At 41.1% G+C, this 13,218-nt stretch overlaps 1 long non-coding RNA gene across 1 annotated transcript; it reads left to right on the top strand.

The window, feature by feature from the left end:
• Positions 1-172: 172 nt before the first annotated feature.
• LOC135498439 (uncharacterized) lies at positions 173-4,409 on the top strand. Its single transcript, XR_010449050.1, has 3 exons — positions 173-1,270; positions 1,804-1,955; positions 2,367-4,409. It is a non-coding gene; the product is annotated as an uncharacterized LOC135498439 (long non-coding RNA).
• The last annotated feature ends 8,809 nt before the right edge of the window (positions 4,410-13,218 follow it).

The raw sequence follows: 13,218 nt of genomic DNA, 5'->3' as shown, positions 1-13,218 counted from the left end.
GACATATTTTATTCAAGGTTGAACATATTTTATTCAAGGTTGAACATATTTTATTCAAGGTTGAAAACATTTGATTCAAGGTTGAACATATTTTAGTCTTGAACATATATTTCCTTCTTGAACTTATATTTAACTTCTTGAATGGTAATTCTAAAGTCTTGAATAAATTCCGCTTTGGCTTGCCATATATTATCTTCCCATTTACGTAGATATGCCGACGTCGGTGGAAGCTAATTAGACCGTTTCGGTTTACGCCATGCGTACGCGCTGGGCAGTATTCAAGGCTTTAAAATATCCCCAAAGATATTTTCTTCATAAATCCCGTACGCAGAGCGGTTTTAAGGAGTATAGCTACATTGTATTTGTGGAATTGTGGAACGGCCCTACGATAATCAAACGATATATACGGTAGTCGGGTAGTCACGGTGACACAATGACTATGTGACGTCAGTCATCACGTGAGACATTTAAATGCTTCAAATCCCGTTCCCCTTGTAGAGGGAGGGGCATTGTCGGCCTAAAGATACATTTGTAACAAAGACGTGAAAACGCAATATATAATGGGCAAAACAAACCGCGTATTGATGACATAATGAAAATGTTTCTTAAACTAGTATCCCAGGATTATGATGGGCTGGTCCCGGATTGTTTAGATAATCTCTACCTTGGCGTTTGCTCGGCTTACGATTTTACAGCTTAATATTCTTACCACGGGATGAGTCCGGGCCTGTTGTATTCAGACAGATTATTGCATATGGTTCTACAGAGGCCATGGCCGTCAACAGCTCAGCGCATAGTAGAATCCTTTGTTTCCGGACATTTCATCCTAGGACATTTTAAACTTCGACACCGGCCCAGTCCCTGTTTGTGGCCAACAATGTGGTTTCCCGCTAAACAATGCCGACATGCGACATTCCGTGGGGCACCAATTGTAAAATTGAATTCGCATAAGAGATTAGTACGAAATCCAGGGGCTTCTATACAAGACACTTCTGTCTTTAGCTATACATCCCTGCGGTATATCTGTGAGTATTACTTGATATTACCCACCATGCAGATAATGTTTCGTCAGAACGTGTCCAAATATCACTCTGTAACTTTACATGTGCCACAAGAAGAGTCGGTGCCTGCAGAAGCCGGAAGCCAGGAACTATTCGATGAAGAAGTTGCTGTTCGGTCACCTTCTCCCCGCCAAGCAGACATCGAAATGTAGTGGTGCCCAGCACAAGTTCAAGAGCAGATGGACGTTCTGGGCAGTTGGCCGAAATCCGTAAGTTTATAGAATAAAATATCATAATGTTTATAGCTGGGTCCTCCAATCTCTAATATTGACAATACGCTGTAGTCACCTGAAACGGCGGGTTTATTTATTTCGGGAACATTTACCTAGGCTAAGACTAAGAGACTCATCGCAACCCTAATTTATGTAGGGCGACAGAGACTAAATCAATAGTGTGCGACATCCGGGATACTGGTGACGACATGGGATCGTTCCCGCGCTCTCTATGGTATATAATCGCAGAATGCTATTTGAATTGCTCGGTCTCGCGTTCGCAGGGTTTTGCGCCTTCGGCGCTCGCATTTTGCAAAACGGGCGACCCCTCCCCCCCCCCATCCCTGCTGCGACATCACGCTCCGCCCCTGATAATCGACTCTTCTTTTATCATTTTCTTCTCACACTTCAGATATACTTATATATGTGTAGTGAGGTCCTCGAACATGTTTATTGAACGTGGCCAACATATAAAGCAATTAAACCAATTTTCTATACATTTGATACATGCTGTCTCTGCTTGACTTCAGTCAAAGAGTTGGCGTACTTAAGAAAGGCTTCTGACCACCAGAAGGCGACCAATAACAAAATGGCTAATCAGATGGATGCCATGACAAGAGAAATCGCATCTCTGAAGAAGATGTTATCAAAAGCATTCAAAGTAACCGAGTCAGTTATAATGGTGAGGTTCAATAACTATTGAAGAAGAATTCTTAATCTGAATACATTGTAATTTTATCTCATGATCTAAGAAACTAGGGATATTATGAATATCAGGGTCATTAGCGCAGACGGTAATGAGATCTATGTAGCTGGTGAAGAAGTAAAAAAAGTCCCCTGGAAAAAGTGTCCGGGTCTATTGTAGCTCAGAGACTGAAGCGCATAATAGAAACCTTTGTTCCCCGGACATTCTATCCAAATTATAGGACATTTTAAACTTCTACACCGGAAAACGGCAGGGGTGATAATTGACTTTGACTGACAGGTATGGACATATTCTCTATACATATCATTGTGGCAGTTTGTACAACTTCAACTAAGGCCTTTATGAATGGTTACGTTTATTTTCTTACATTTACATATCTATTTGCAGGAACCATATGACTGTTGGCTAAAAAAGTCATTTTCCTTGACGTATGCATGCCAGACAACAGCCAATTGCTAGCAGAAAGTCAAGTTTTGAATTACAATAGTTAGGAACCATAAACTGATGATCCCACGCCATGCAAACATTTCAAATCATGCTAGGTGTTCAGTGGTAGGCCTCATAATCAAGGACAACAATCACAACCAATCAGAATAACAACTCGTTTAGCCCTCTTTGTAAAGCATGGCAATGATAAGGCCATGATGATCTTTCTGTTACCACCACGGCCACGGTGTCCGAAGGCCTGATCCAAGCCTAGCTATTGACTGAAGTCATTCTAAATACTAGTTGACGGAACATGTGTACTGCATAGTCACTAGTGTTTTAAATATGATTCACCTTTCACCATGTCGTTTCTCTTTCAAGGATAAAATAAAAAACATCGCTGCTGAATACGCACGGCTTTGATTCTACAGATCCGCACATTATCCAGGCGTGCTACAGTCACAAGAAACATAGGTTTACTCAGTACAGGAGTGACCTGAAGAGAAAGGTAATTCCTCTAATTTGTATGCATCTGCCTGGGTTCATCCAGAATACAGTTACCTTGTCTTTCGGCCAAGCTATAGCAATCGAAATCAATAAACGAAATTCACACAGTATGGAACATACACATGATTAACATTGAGTGTTCACCCCGGGGTGTTCACTAAACGATCTTAAGTTATTAATTAACGGCCCCAAAACTTATGAGAATCAATTATTAGAGTCCCAGGGTAACTTACATATAGGTCGCTATTAGCCTATTAGCAGCAGTGTATTAAGTGCTTAAGTCGCTTGACCAGTCTTATGTAACCTGGTACAATCACATGCACATCAACATCAACATTTCCACTCAACTGACAATATACTGCTCATCGTGATTATGTTGAATAGGATTATCTGATGAGTGCTGTCTGCGTTGTTGGGCTGGAGTTTTGATATTATTCACCCTGCCCATTAACATAAATCTAAACTTATCCGATATAAACATATCTGATCTAGATTGATCTGACCTGTTCTGCTTGATAGATTTACTGTAAGTGTATATTTCTATTCAACAGCTAAATGGAAACCCCAAGGGAGTACATCCCATGGCCATGCCGGTCGGTACATGATACATGGTTCATCCAACAGTGTGATATGTGCTTGTCATGGACCTGCCATAGAGTTACGATATATGTTTCATTACATGTATTCAGTTAGCAGCGAACATGTATCTGCAGATTGCAAGTGCACCCCTCATGTACATGGAGATGGCCAAAATTAGACTATTCATCACTACTTTATTTTGACCAGACAAACAGCCATACCCTGTGATATTGCATTCTAATTAATCGCTCGCCATTTGCATTGCAGCGCTCATTTGCCTACAGCGTCAAGCTGTTCCGTCGAGATGAGGGCCCAGCAGAGCCAGAGGAGAAAGACTTTTGGCGTGGCTGTACGAATTACAGGTGCCTAGCTGTGGGTAGCCCCGACAGCTGGGCCAAGCTGTTGGAGATAGACGACAAGCGGGTGGGGAAAGCCATTGATTGTAACATGTAATTATGGGGGTTAATTGAATAGAAGGGATTAATTGTAAATAATTGTAAAGCGGGTGGGGAATCCGTTGATTGTAACATGTTAATACGGGGGTTAATTGTATAGAAGGGATTAATTGTAAGTAATTGTAAAGTAAAATGATTGTAAATAAGGGGCAATTTTTTTTCATTCAAATGTAAATAAAGTGATTGTAATTAAATGGGTAAATTTAATTGTAATTGTAATTAACGTGTAAATGAAATGATTGTAAATAAGATGAAAACATTATTGTAAGGTATGGTGTAAAATGCACATTAAGTTTAATATAATAAATATGGGTTAAAAAGATTTTATTTCTTTTTTTTTCTAGTGGAACTATGATTGAACTCACAGCATAGAATCTACCACGGAAGTCCCATGAACGTTCCATCCATGGAAGCCCCATGAACGTTCCACCCATGGCCCATCAGTGGATAGCTGATGGGAGACCAGTTGTTAAACGTTGTTTGCGATAATCATGAACTATCCATCCATGGACTCCATGGATGGAACGTTCATGGGCCATCAGCTATCCGTGGACGGAAACTTTTGCCTGTGTACTATCAGTAAGCAACCATTTTTCTGCAATTTATTGTGAGAGATGAGTGTTAAGCCACCGAAGTTCTACTAGAAATGGAAGATTTTCCTCCAAACAAAGCCAGTATATTGTATTCAACTCTTGAGTAGCAAGAAATGGGGATTCCCAAAACATCAGTGTGTCACTGGTAGGGACGAAACACCCTTCCATGGGCCAATGGTCACGATCGTTTTCTTTTTCACTGGTAGTGGAAACAACCTTCCGTGGGATCTTAGCCTCAATTGTCTTCATCCCTGGTATGATAGTGGAAACAACCTCCCGTGGCCCTGACGTCTTTTTCTCTACTAGTATTATAAGTGGTGGAACACTCGGAAGTACAACGCGTAATATTCACAACACTTTGTCAAAATATGAAAAATATTTTTTTTTAACCTAACTTACCACTCTGGAACGAATTCCGAGAGTTTTCCATTGCTTATTCACCTTTTATTAAACTCTTTTGCTATAGATCTTCGCGACTAAAGGTTTATGCTGGCCCCTATTCCCCCTTGGCCAGCTAACGAATTCACCAGCTTTGGTTGGAAGGATAGCATATGACGTGTCATGTTTGGCGGTGAAGGACATCAGCAACCTCATTTGGCCACTCCCGCTACTAATTAATTTGTTCTTAGTTTTAACGAGATCATTGTCTACGTGAACGATTTCGTACACACTTAGAAACTTTCCATGCAAATCCTGTCTTTTATCAAATAGTTCGATGCTATTGTCAGCTTTAACTATAAGGTATTTGTTTCCAAATAGATAGGCTTCGTTATATTTATACATGAGCCATAAGTCATTGAAGACCTCCATCTTTGTTTTGTCATCAATGAGAGTTTTGCATCGGATTGTAAAAGGTCTGAAGGTAAACGAATAAACACATTCTCTATCACACTGGATACTTTTGAGTTGAACACTCCTTTCGTACAACCCTGCCTTTTGACGCTGTCCTGCTGAACCCAAGTTCTTTACATGTTTAAGCTTGAAGAAAAGTCCACAGTCTTGTATCTTGAACCAGTGTAGAAATGACAGTGAGACAGCGATGGGTCCGTTCGTCTTGCTGTTGCCATATCTTCGTTTCGTCGCATAAGTTAGCTCTAAGAAAACATTTTCTCCGCATGTCGCCACTCTTAACCACCGAAAACGTTTACGCCCACTCACAAGAAGCGTCTTAAATTCATTATAAGGGATTTTTAGTTTCAGTATGTTACCTTCAAGTTCAAATATGGTGATTTTGACAGTCCTCCGTTCCGACACAAACCAGTTAGCTCCTGTATTACTTATTCCTAAAAAACTATTCCTATACTCACCAGATATGAGGACTAGATTTTTTACAGTGAAATGCCAAGTCAGTATATAAGAAGACATTGTCTTGTTCAGGCGATAGACATACACATTTCGAGGCGTTGAGAAGATCATATCGACAGGAGCGGCCATCGCGACTACTTGGAGTCCCTGGTGGTAATAAACTCTAGCACTATGCGCTGGAAACTCTCCTTTAATTGTGATATCTTGCTTCAAGTGATATAGATGCTGAATCACAGAGAACAACATCTTTAGTGAGAGCTGCCGCCGATATGTTTAGCCGAGTCGTTCGTTTGCTGCCCAAACATTATTTGCCGTCGGTGCCACTCGGATATTGACGCAAACCTCAATTTATCTTGGTCTTGCCTCAACCATCAAAGACAGAGAAAAATCAGTGACCCATTGTTCGGAACAAACCCAACTCCCGAGCCAATACTCGTTAAGATTCGGAAAATCAGTCATTGATTCTTCGGGGGAGTCAGCTGAACATCACAAATTCTGAAAGAGCATCCTCGGTAGCCTATGTTTAAATGGTATTCTGTACGGTCTTCCGAAAAGTACTATTTCACTTGAGCGCATTGGAAATTGGGCTGCTTCAGTTTGCCGCCGGCGGAAATTTGAGCACATAAAACCTGTGCTCAAAGAGTTACACCTGCTGCCGGTAAAATGCAGGATCTCACACAAGGCGTTTCTTTTGGCATACAAGGTTTTGAACGGACCTCCACCAAAGTATTTCGATGGGATACTACGACCAGAGAACAATCCACAGCACACACGATCTTCAAACATTGTCCAACTTTCTGCAGCCGTGCAACGGTCTCCCAAACATGTGAAACTCCCTCCAAACAATGACACTTTCAAAAGTCGGCTTAAGACCAAGTTGTTTCAGGACGACTTTGGTAGGGTAGCGGCTTTATCAGGTTTTGGGAAGGGAAAAATAAATATTACTTTATTATTACTATCATCGAAGAAGGGAGAAAAAGGGAAAAGGGGAAGAAAAATGATTTTATATCTTTCCCGAGTCATTTCAACTATGTCTAGATGTGTTTCGAGGCCACTAAAGCCAAGTTGCTCTTTCAAGTGCTTATCCATAAATAACCTATTTTCGGACAAGGTTGTCTCATCTTTTTATTTAAGAGGGTGATATATTCTGATGTTCGTATCTCAGGGTATCATCAAGAGATCCTCATGCATCAGGCATCATTTTAAAGAATAAGCCAGTACCAATAGCTCAATTTCAGGAATTTCTCCCTACAGCCTCAATTTGGCAGAGTGGGTCACATATCTCAATATCATAGTGACACAGAGACAAAATAAGGACCTTCTATCCGTTAATTTAACCATAACCCGCGTATGAGGCATAAATTTAGGCGGTAAGAACTGGTCTACTAAATGACTTTCAATTTAAAAAAAGGGTTGGTTCTGGGTCCTCAATATCTGAATTGTTTGTAACGGGAAAGCCATTCTGAGCGGTCAAGGTGTCACTATAGAGACAGGGACAAAGGCACAATCAGGAAGACATTTCTGAATTCCTCAGGCAGGGACTTTCAAAAGGGATCAGGGCCATGGGGAATCGGAGGATATGACTCAGGAAGATGAAGACTCTACTGTTCCACAAAGGACAGACACTTATATGTGATTATATATTTTAATGTCAACACTTGACTTCAACTATTTACAACTATTTACAACTACACAAATACAGTGAAACTCTTTAAACATAGCAATCAGCTTATGGTCTGATTAAAACACTCTCCAAACAATCTCATATTTACAGTAAATGGTTGATAGAAGGATATCGACTCATGTTGATATCTTCGCCGTCTATAAGACGGACCATGAGTTCAATTAACTCGTCCAAAAACTCAACTAGATCTTCTAGTTCTATAAAAGTGCCAATGATGATGATATCATCTGGATATGTGCACACTTGGTGCATTCAGGGGAACCGAAGGTTCTGGCATCTTTAGAATTGATTGTTTACCTCCCCAGAAATACCAATAGATTAGATAGGATTGCTCAAATATAACCCTCTGGGTTTAGGAGCTGGCTCAAGTCAATTTGGAGTTGGTACACCAAAAAGATCAAAGCTACTGCCTTTGCTTTGCCTATAGATTAATCAAAGTACATTCATCCTCATGGATAACCAGTGCTGCTATTAGCAAGCTACACAATGCATAAACATGTGCGTGAGGAATCTGACAGAATGTAAGACAGTACTAAGCTGACTTAAATGATAATTCTCAGTGTACTAGTAAGAGTTCTACTAGGATAACCGCTAGTTGGCTAATTGGGCCTGGTGTGCAGGCAATCTCATTGTTTTGGGGCTTACATGAGCTTTTATACCCCCCTACGGGGTCCTCCCACGGGCTATCCCGTCCCCAGATAAATTACGATTCTTGAAAGATGCTCAATGTTTTGAAAGATGCACCAATTTTAGGCACAATTTGTAACCACACTTCAAAATCCAGAGCTTTGAAATCGACATCCCCAGATTCTATAAACATAGTTTTACCACATGAAACATTTTAAAACACTTTTATGCTCAAAATATCCTGCTTTTGAACCACTTTAAAACGTACAACACGCGGAAAACAAGGGTCCAGCTTCCAAACAAATTGATGAGAATGACGTCATCAAACATGGCGGACAAGTTTACAAAAGTCCGAAATTGCACCCGTAAAAACACTTATTACAAATACACAGTTACTTATAAACTTAACAGGAAGCTCTAGATAAATTGGTCCTAAGGAGACAAAGGTCCCTCCAAAGTTTGATGATCTAACACCACACAGTTTTGTGTAAAATTGTCTTCAAACACGAAAATCTGCTCCGGTAAAAATCTTCTAGGTACACATAAACTGCTCACTCGGAGAACGAGTACTGACGGCACAGCGGTTGTATGTACAATGCGGACTCAAACCGGTTCAAAGATGAACGAAGAAGCTAAAGGTTAATTTTGTTACATTTTAATGGAAAAAATTGGAGTGGTTCCATCTCAACTACTCACAATGTGTCAAAAATAGAATTCAGCGTAAGAGGTTGCTACATGCACTTAACTCATTTTTGACGAAATTTTCGCTTCGGCGACTCATGGTTCTCACCGCCTCAATTGCTGATGCTTTCGTGTTGTTCCTAAAGTAAAGTTCAATCGGGGTTGATCGACTTTCCAGGATTGTAGCTGACACGAAGTCGAGTTACAGTTTGTAACCGCCGCCGTATACGTATAGACGCACAAAGCCACGACGAGCAACAGCACAATATGGCTTCGGATCTAGTAGACTGCAAGCCATATATGCCATAATCATATTGAAACCTTAGACATTAGATATTACGAATATTTGCTATTGAAATGTGCTAACTCTATGTGTTAGTGTTAAAGCAATGTCATGCAAGTTAATTCGGAGTGAACACTAGAATAAAAAAACTGTTAATTTTGAATTAACCTTTGGTTGTCCCAGAACTTTGCAAAGAGGTCTAATCTCATGGTTAACAGCGGGCTTATTCTTGTTAATAGTGTTAACCCAGGGTTTACCGAAGAATTTGACCTCATCAAATGCTTCTTAACCAGTGCCCGAGTTCATTAAATCCAGAAAACAGGTAACCTTTAACCTTTTTGCCAGGAGTAAGCGTTTGAATGTTGTCACGATTTGATGTTGCGCCCAGATTGACGCTGCAACCAGTGATGACACAAACGACGGGTTTCTGCACTTCACGTTTAATATAGGAACTAAAATAGAATAAACAGGAAACATACTAAGTAACTGGTAGAAATTTAACAACTATGAACAAGTAAGCACACCCAGCGGCAAGCATGCAAATAGCTTAACTAAATTACTAATTAATTAATTACCCGGATGGAGCTCCATACACCACACAGTACTTTGACCCGCCCATACATATACAATACCAGACGGTCATACCGGACAACACCCTATCCTCCCACATGTAAATTACCACTGTACACTTCCACAGGCCTATTACACAAAGATCTATACAAAGCTGGCTATCTACAACCAAACTAATACAAACTGGCTTATCACACCAAACTAATACAAACTGGCTTATCACACCAAACTAACTAAACAACCCAACTGAATACGTGTAACTACTTTGAAACTGGTTTCACTGAACCTAGCGATATCCACCAAGTGTACATTGTATATTACAAAAGGTTTGGCACACTTACCCTAAGCAAATTCACACCTCATTCCTTCTCCTCATTCACACCAGACAGGAAGTGCTCAGAAACCCACTGGGCAACTTCCTACAACACACCCATTCAAACCAAACATTAACCCCTTCACACCAACACTCATACTGACACACTGACAACCATAGTTAGAAATGACGCGTTTTGTGACAAACGTTTAGAAGTAGAAAGTGCCCTCCTTGAAAAGGTTTTCGGCCCTGTTGTATCCTGAGGAATTGTGTAATATGTTATGGTGGGCTCAACCGTCAACAGCTGAGAGAATAAAGCGTATAATCAAATCATTATTCCCCGAACATTCTATCCAAGGACATTTCAACTTTCTACACCCTATTCAAACAAACGTATCCCGCACAGCAACCAAATTATATGCACGGGTGAAGCCTAATTCTGTTATAAGCTACACAGAGCAATGTTTTGAAGTCTCATCTAGCGAACTATATGGTGAGTCAAAGCGCAGAACTAATGTAATTCCGAAAGTGGTGATTCTCTTGACCTGTGAAATATCTTTTTTGAAGTACAAAACCATTTCGTTTGATTTCTGCCGGTGTGGTATACCACAAGCAAACCGCTCGACCCGCAGCCTAAAGTTTTTCCAAGCCAATGACCACTACTCGGGTGTGGTCTGATATATATCTCTTGAAATCAATCCCGTGCGGTTTTGTGTATGAAACCTCCGAAAATCAGAAATCAAACCATGTAAACCTTGGTAACCGAGTGAGCCCATAAAAATCATACAGATTCAAGACAAAATTTCCCGCTATTTTAAAAAAAGGACCGACTGAATCTGGATAGTGAGTTCTTGCCTGATACCGTAATAATATCCAGCCCACAAATCATCAGTCTGGAAAGTGCAGATATATCTCTGGGTACTACTCGGGAATCTCCTTTGACATGGAGGACCAGAAAAACAGAATACCTCTCGATCAATTATCTATCACGTATACCATTGGGAGAAACCAATAGTGTTTTACACTGTCACTTGGTTGCTCAAAAAGCTACACGTACCTTCTTCTGGTATACCCGTGAACCCATTTGACGACACGCCACCACCCTCTCCATACACGTGGCCTTCTTTTCACTCAGATGACAGTGAAACCGTGCATCAACGTGTAGCGCGGCTACTGTTAAACAGTCCGGATTGATACACAATAGAGCACACGCTAAAAGAGAAATAGCATCGTATGTGCCTCCATCTGGCTGGCCGATGCCGATGTTAAAGACAACTATAGTGAACTCTGCACTGTGTGCAAGCGCCGCCATGTCTACCAAAGCCACCGAACATTAAAAAAGCTCATAAATCCAGCGATCACCTAGCACTGTAAGGTAACGCTGTTAAACGTCATAATTGATCTGTTTGTCTGCAGCAAGATGTCTTAAAATGCCATATTCAATATTTTGAGACCACTGCGCTGATGATTCAGGGTTATCTAAGGCACATCGGATCGGATCTTCGCAGTCCAGGTGTGATGAATCCCATGTTTTGTTTTATTTCTTCCCTATATTAATTGGTGGGTTTATTGTGAGTCAATTGAGCTAAGTAATCTAAGATCAGAATCATGTAACCATAACCATGGTCATAATGTTATCCAAGATCATAGTCATGTAATATGGAATCAGTTAGAATCAGAAATGAACATTCATGTAGGACTGGACAATAGTGCAGATCAATGACTTTACAATTTATCAATGACTTCACAATGGCGAGTGGTTGGGTGATATATGGTTGTGTGCTTTTGGCGACGACTCAGAAAGACTCCAAGGAAAGCAGTTGGTTATGCTTGCCTTGTGATTTGAATTGATTGGAGCTCCAGAATCCCTTTTCGGGGAAGCTGTTTATCGAATCCGGACTTTTCGGTTCGGGTATTAGGATCGCCCGGCGTTGGTGTCGAATGGAGTCGTCGCTGCAGCTGTGAAACGCACACATATACGTATTCGAATCGAAACGCCTAAATTCCGTGTTCTTATTGGGAACGGATAGCCTAAAAGTGGATTCATACCTCGACGCACGACCATCGCCGGCGTCGAACGCAGCGTCCTGCGTCGGTCGTCTATGCCATCGCACGATTTTGTAGGCGTCGTATCGCGTGACTATGAATGCTCACGCGATTGCCCGCCACGCATTTTCCTTCTTCAGGCTGTCCTTGTTGTCGGATCTGGAAATGTCATAAAGATATTTGTAACGTTTTACTTCACATATTAGTAGCTCTTCTGCGTCCGACATTTTAGCTTCGTTATGTGAGGAAGCTCAAGCGTAAAACGACGTAATCAATTCCTATTCCCCGTCTTTCCAGTTTGAACTGGGCGCCTTTGAAAATATGCATAAACATGAGGCCTTGGTCCCATGACCAGAAAAGTGATCATTCGTTGGTACGACGCCGCGATCGGACGCAGAGAGTTCAAATTTGTTGAACTCTTTAATATCGCACGCCGACCGAACGCGCGTCCGGACGCCGATGGCCATCGCCGTCGCACGCGAAAGTATGAATCAACACCACGACGTCGGCGTCGAGAATTTGATCGTGCGTCGGTCGCCGGCGGTCGTGCGTCGGAGTATGAACTAGGCTTAAGTCCGTATAATTGCCTCTTAACCCTTTACACCCCTGTGTCGCCATATCTGGGCACTTACACGGAACTGGACATTTTCGCAGTTATACTTGGAATTCATCTTTGAAACTGGACCTTTTTCTCAGTTACCCTGTGGACATTGCCGTGTGAACTTTGCCCTTGTGAACTGAAGGGACTGAACTGAAGGGCCATGGAGAATCGGAGGATATGACTCAGGAAGATGAAGACTCTACTGTTCCACAAAGGACAGACACTTATATGTGATTATATATTTTAATGTCAACACTTGACTTCAACTATTTACAACTATTTACAACTACACAAATACAGTGAAACTCTTTAAACATAGCAATCAGCTCTTGGTCTGATTAAAACACTCTCCAAACAATCTCATATTTACAGTAAATGGTTGATAGAAGGATATCGACTCATGTTGATATCTTCGCCGTCTATAAGACGGACCATGAGTTCAATTAACTCGTCCAAAAACTCAACTAGATCTTCTAGTTCTATAAAAGTGCCAATGATGATGATATCATCTGGATATATGTGCACACTTGGTGCATCCAGGGGAACCGAAGGATCTGGCATCTTTAGAA

This window comes from Lineus longissimus, chromosome 13 (genome assembly GCF_910592395.1).
Source record: "Lineus longissimus chromosome 13, tnLinLong1.2, whole genome shotgun sequence".
NCBI lineage: Eukaryota > Metazoa > Nemertea > Pilidiophora > Heteronemertea > Lineidae > Lineus > Lineus longissimus.
The sequence above is the reverse complement of the archived record's forward strand: the minus strand, read 5'-3'. Positions and strand labels throughout refer to the sequence as shown.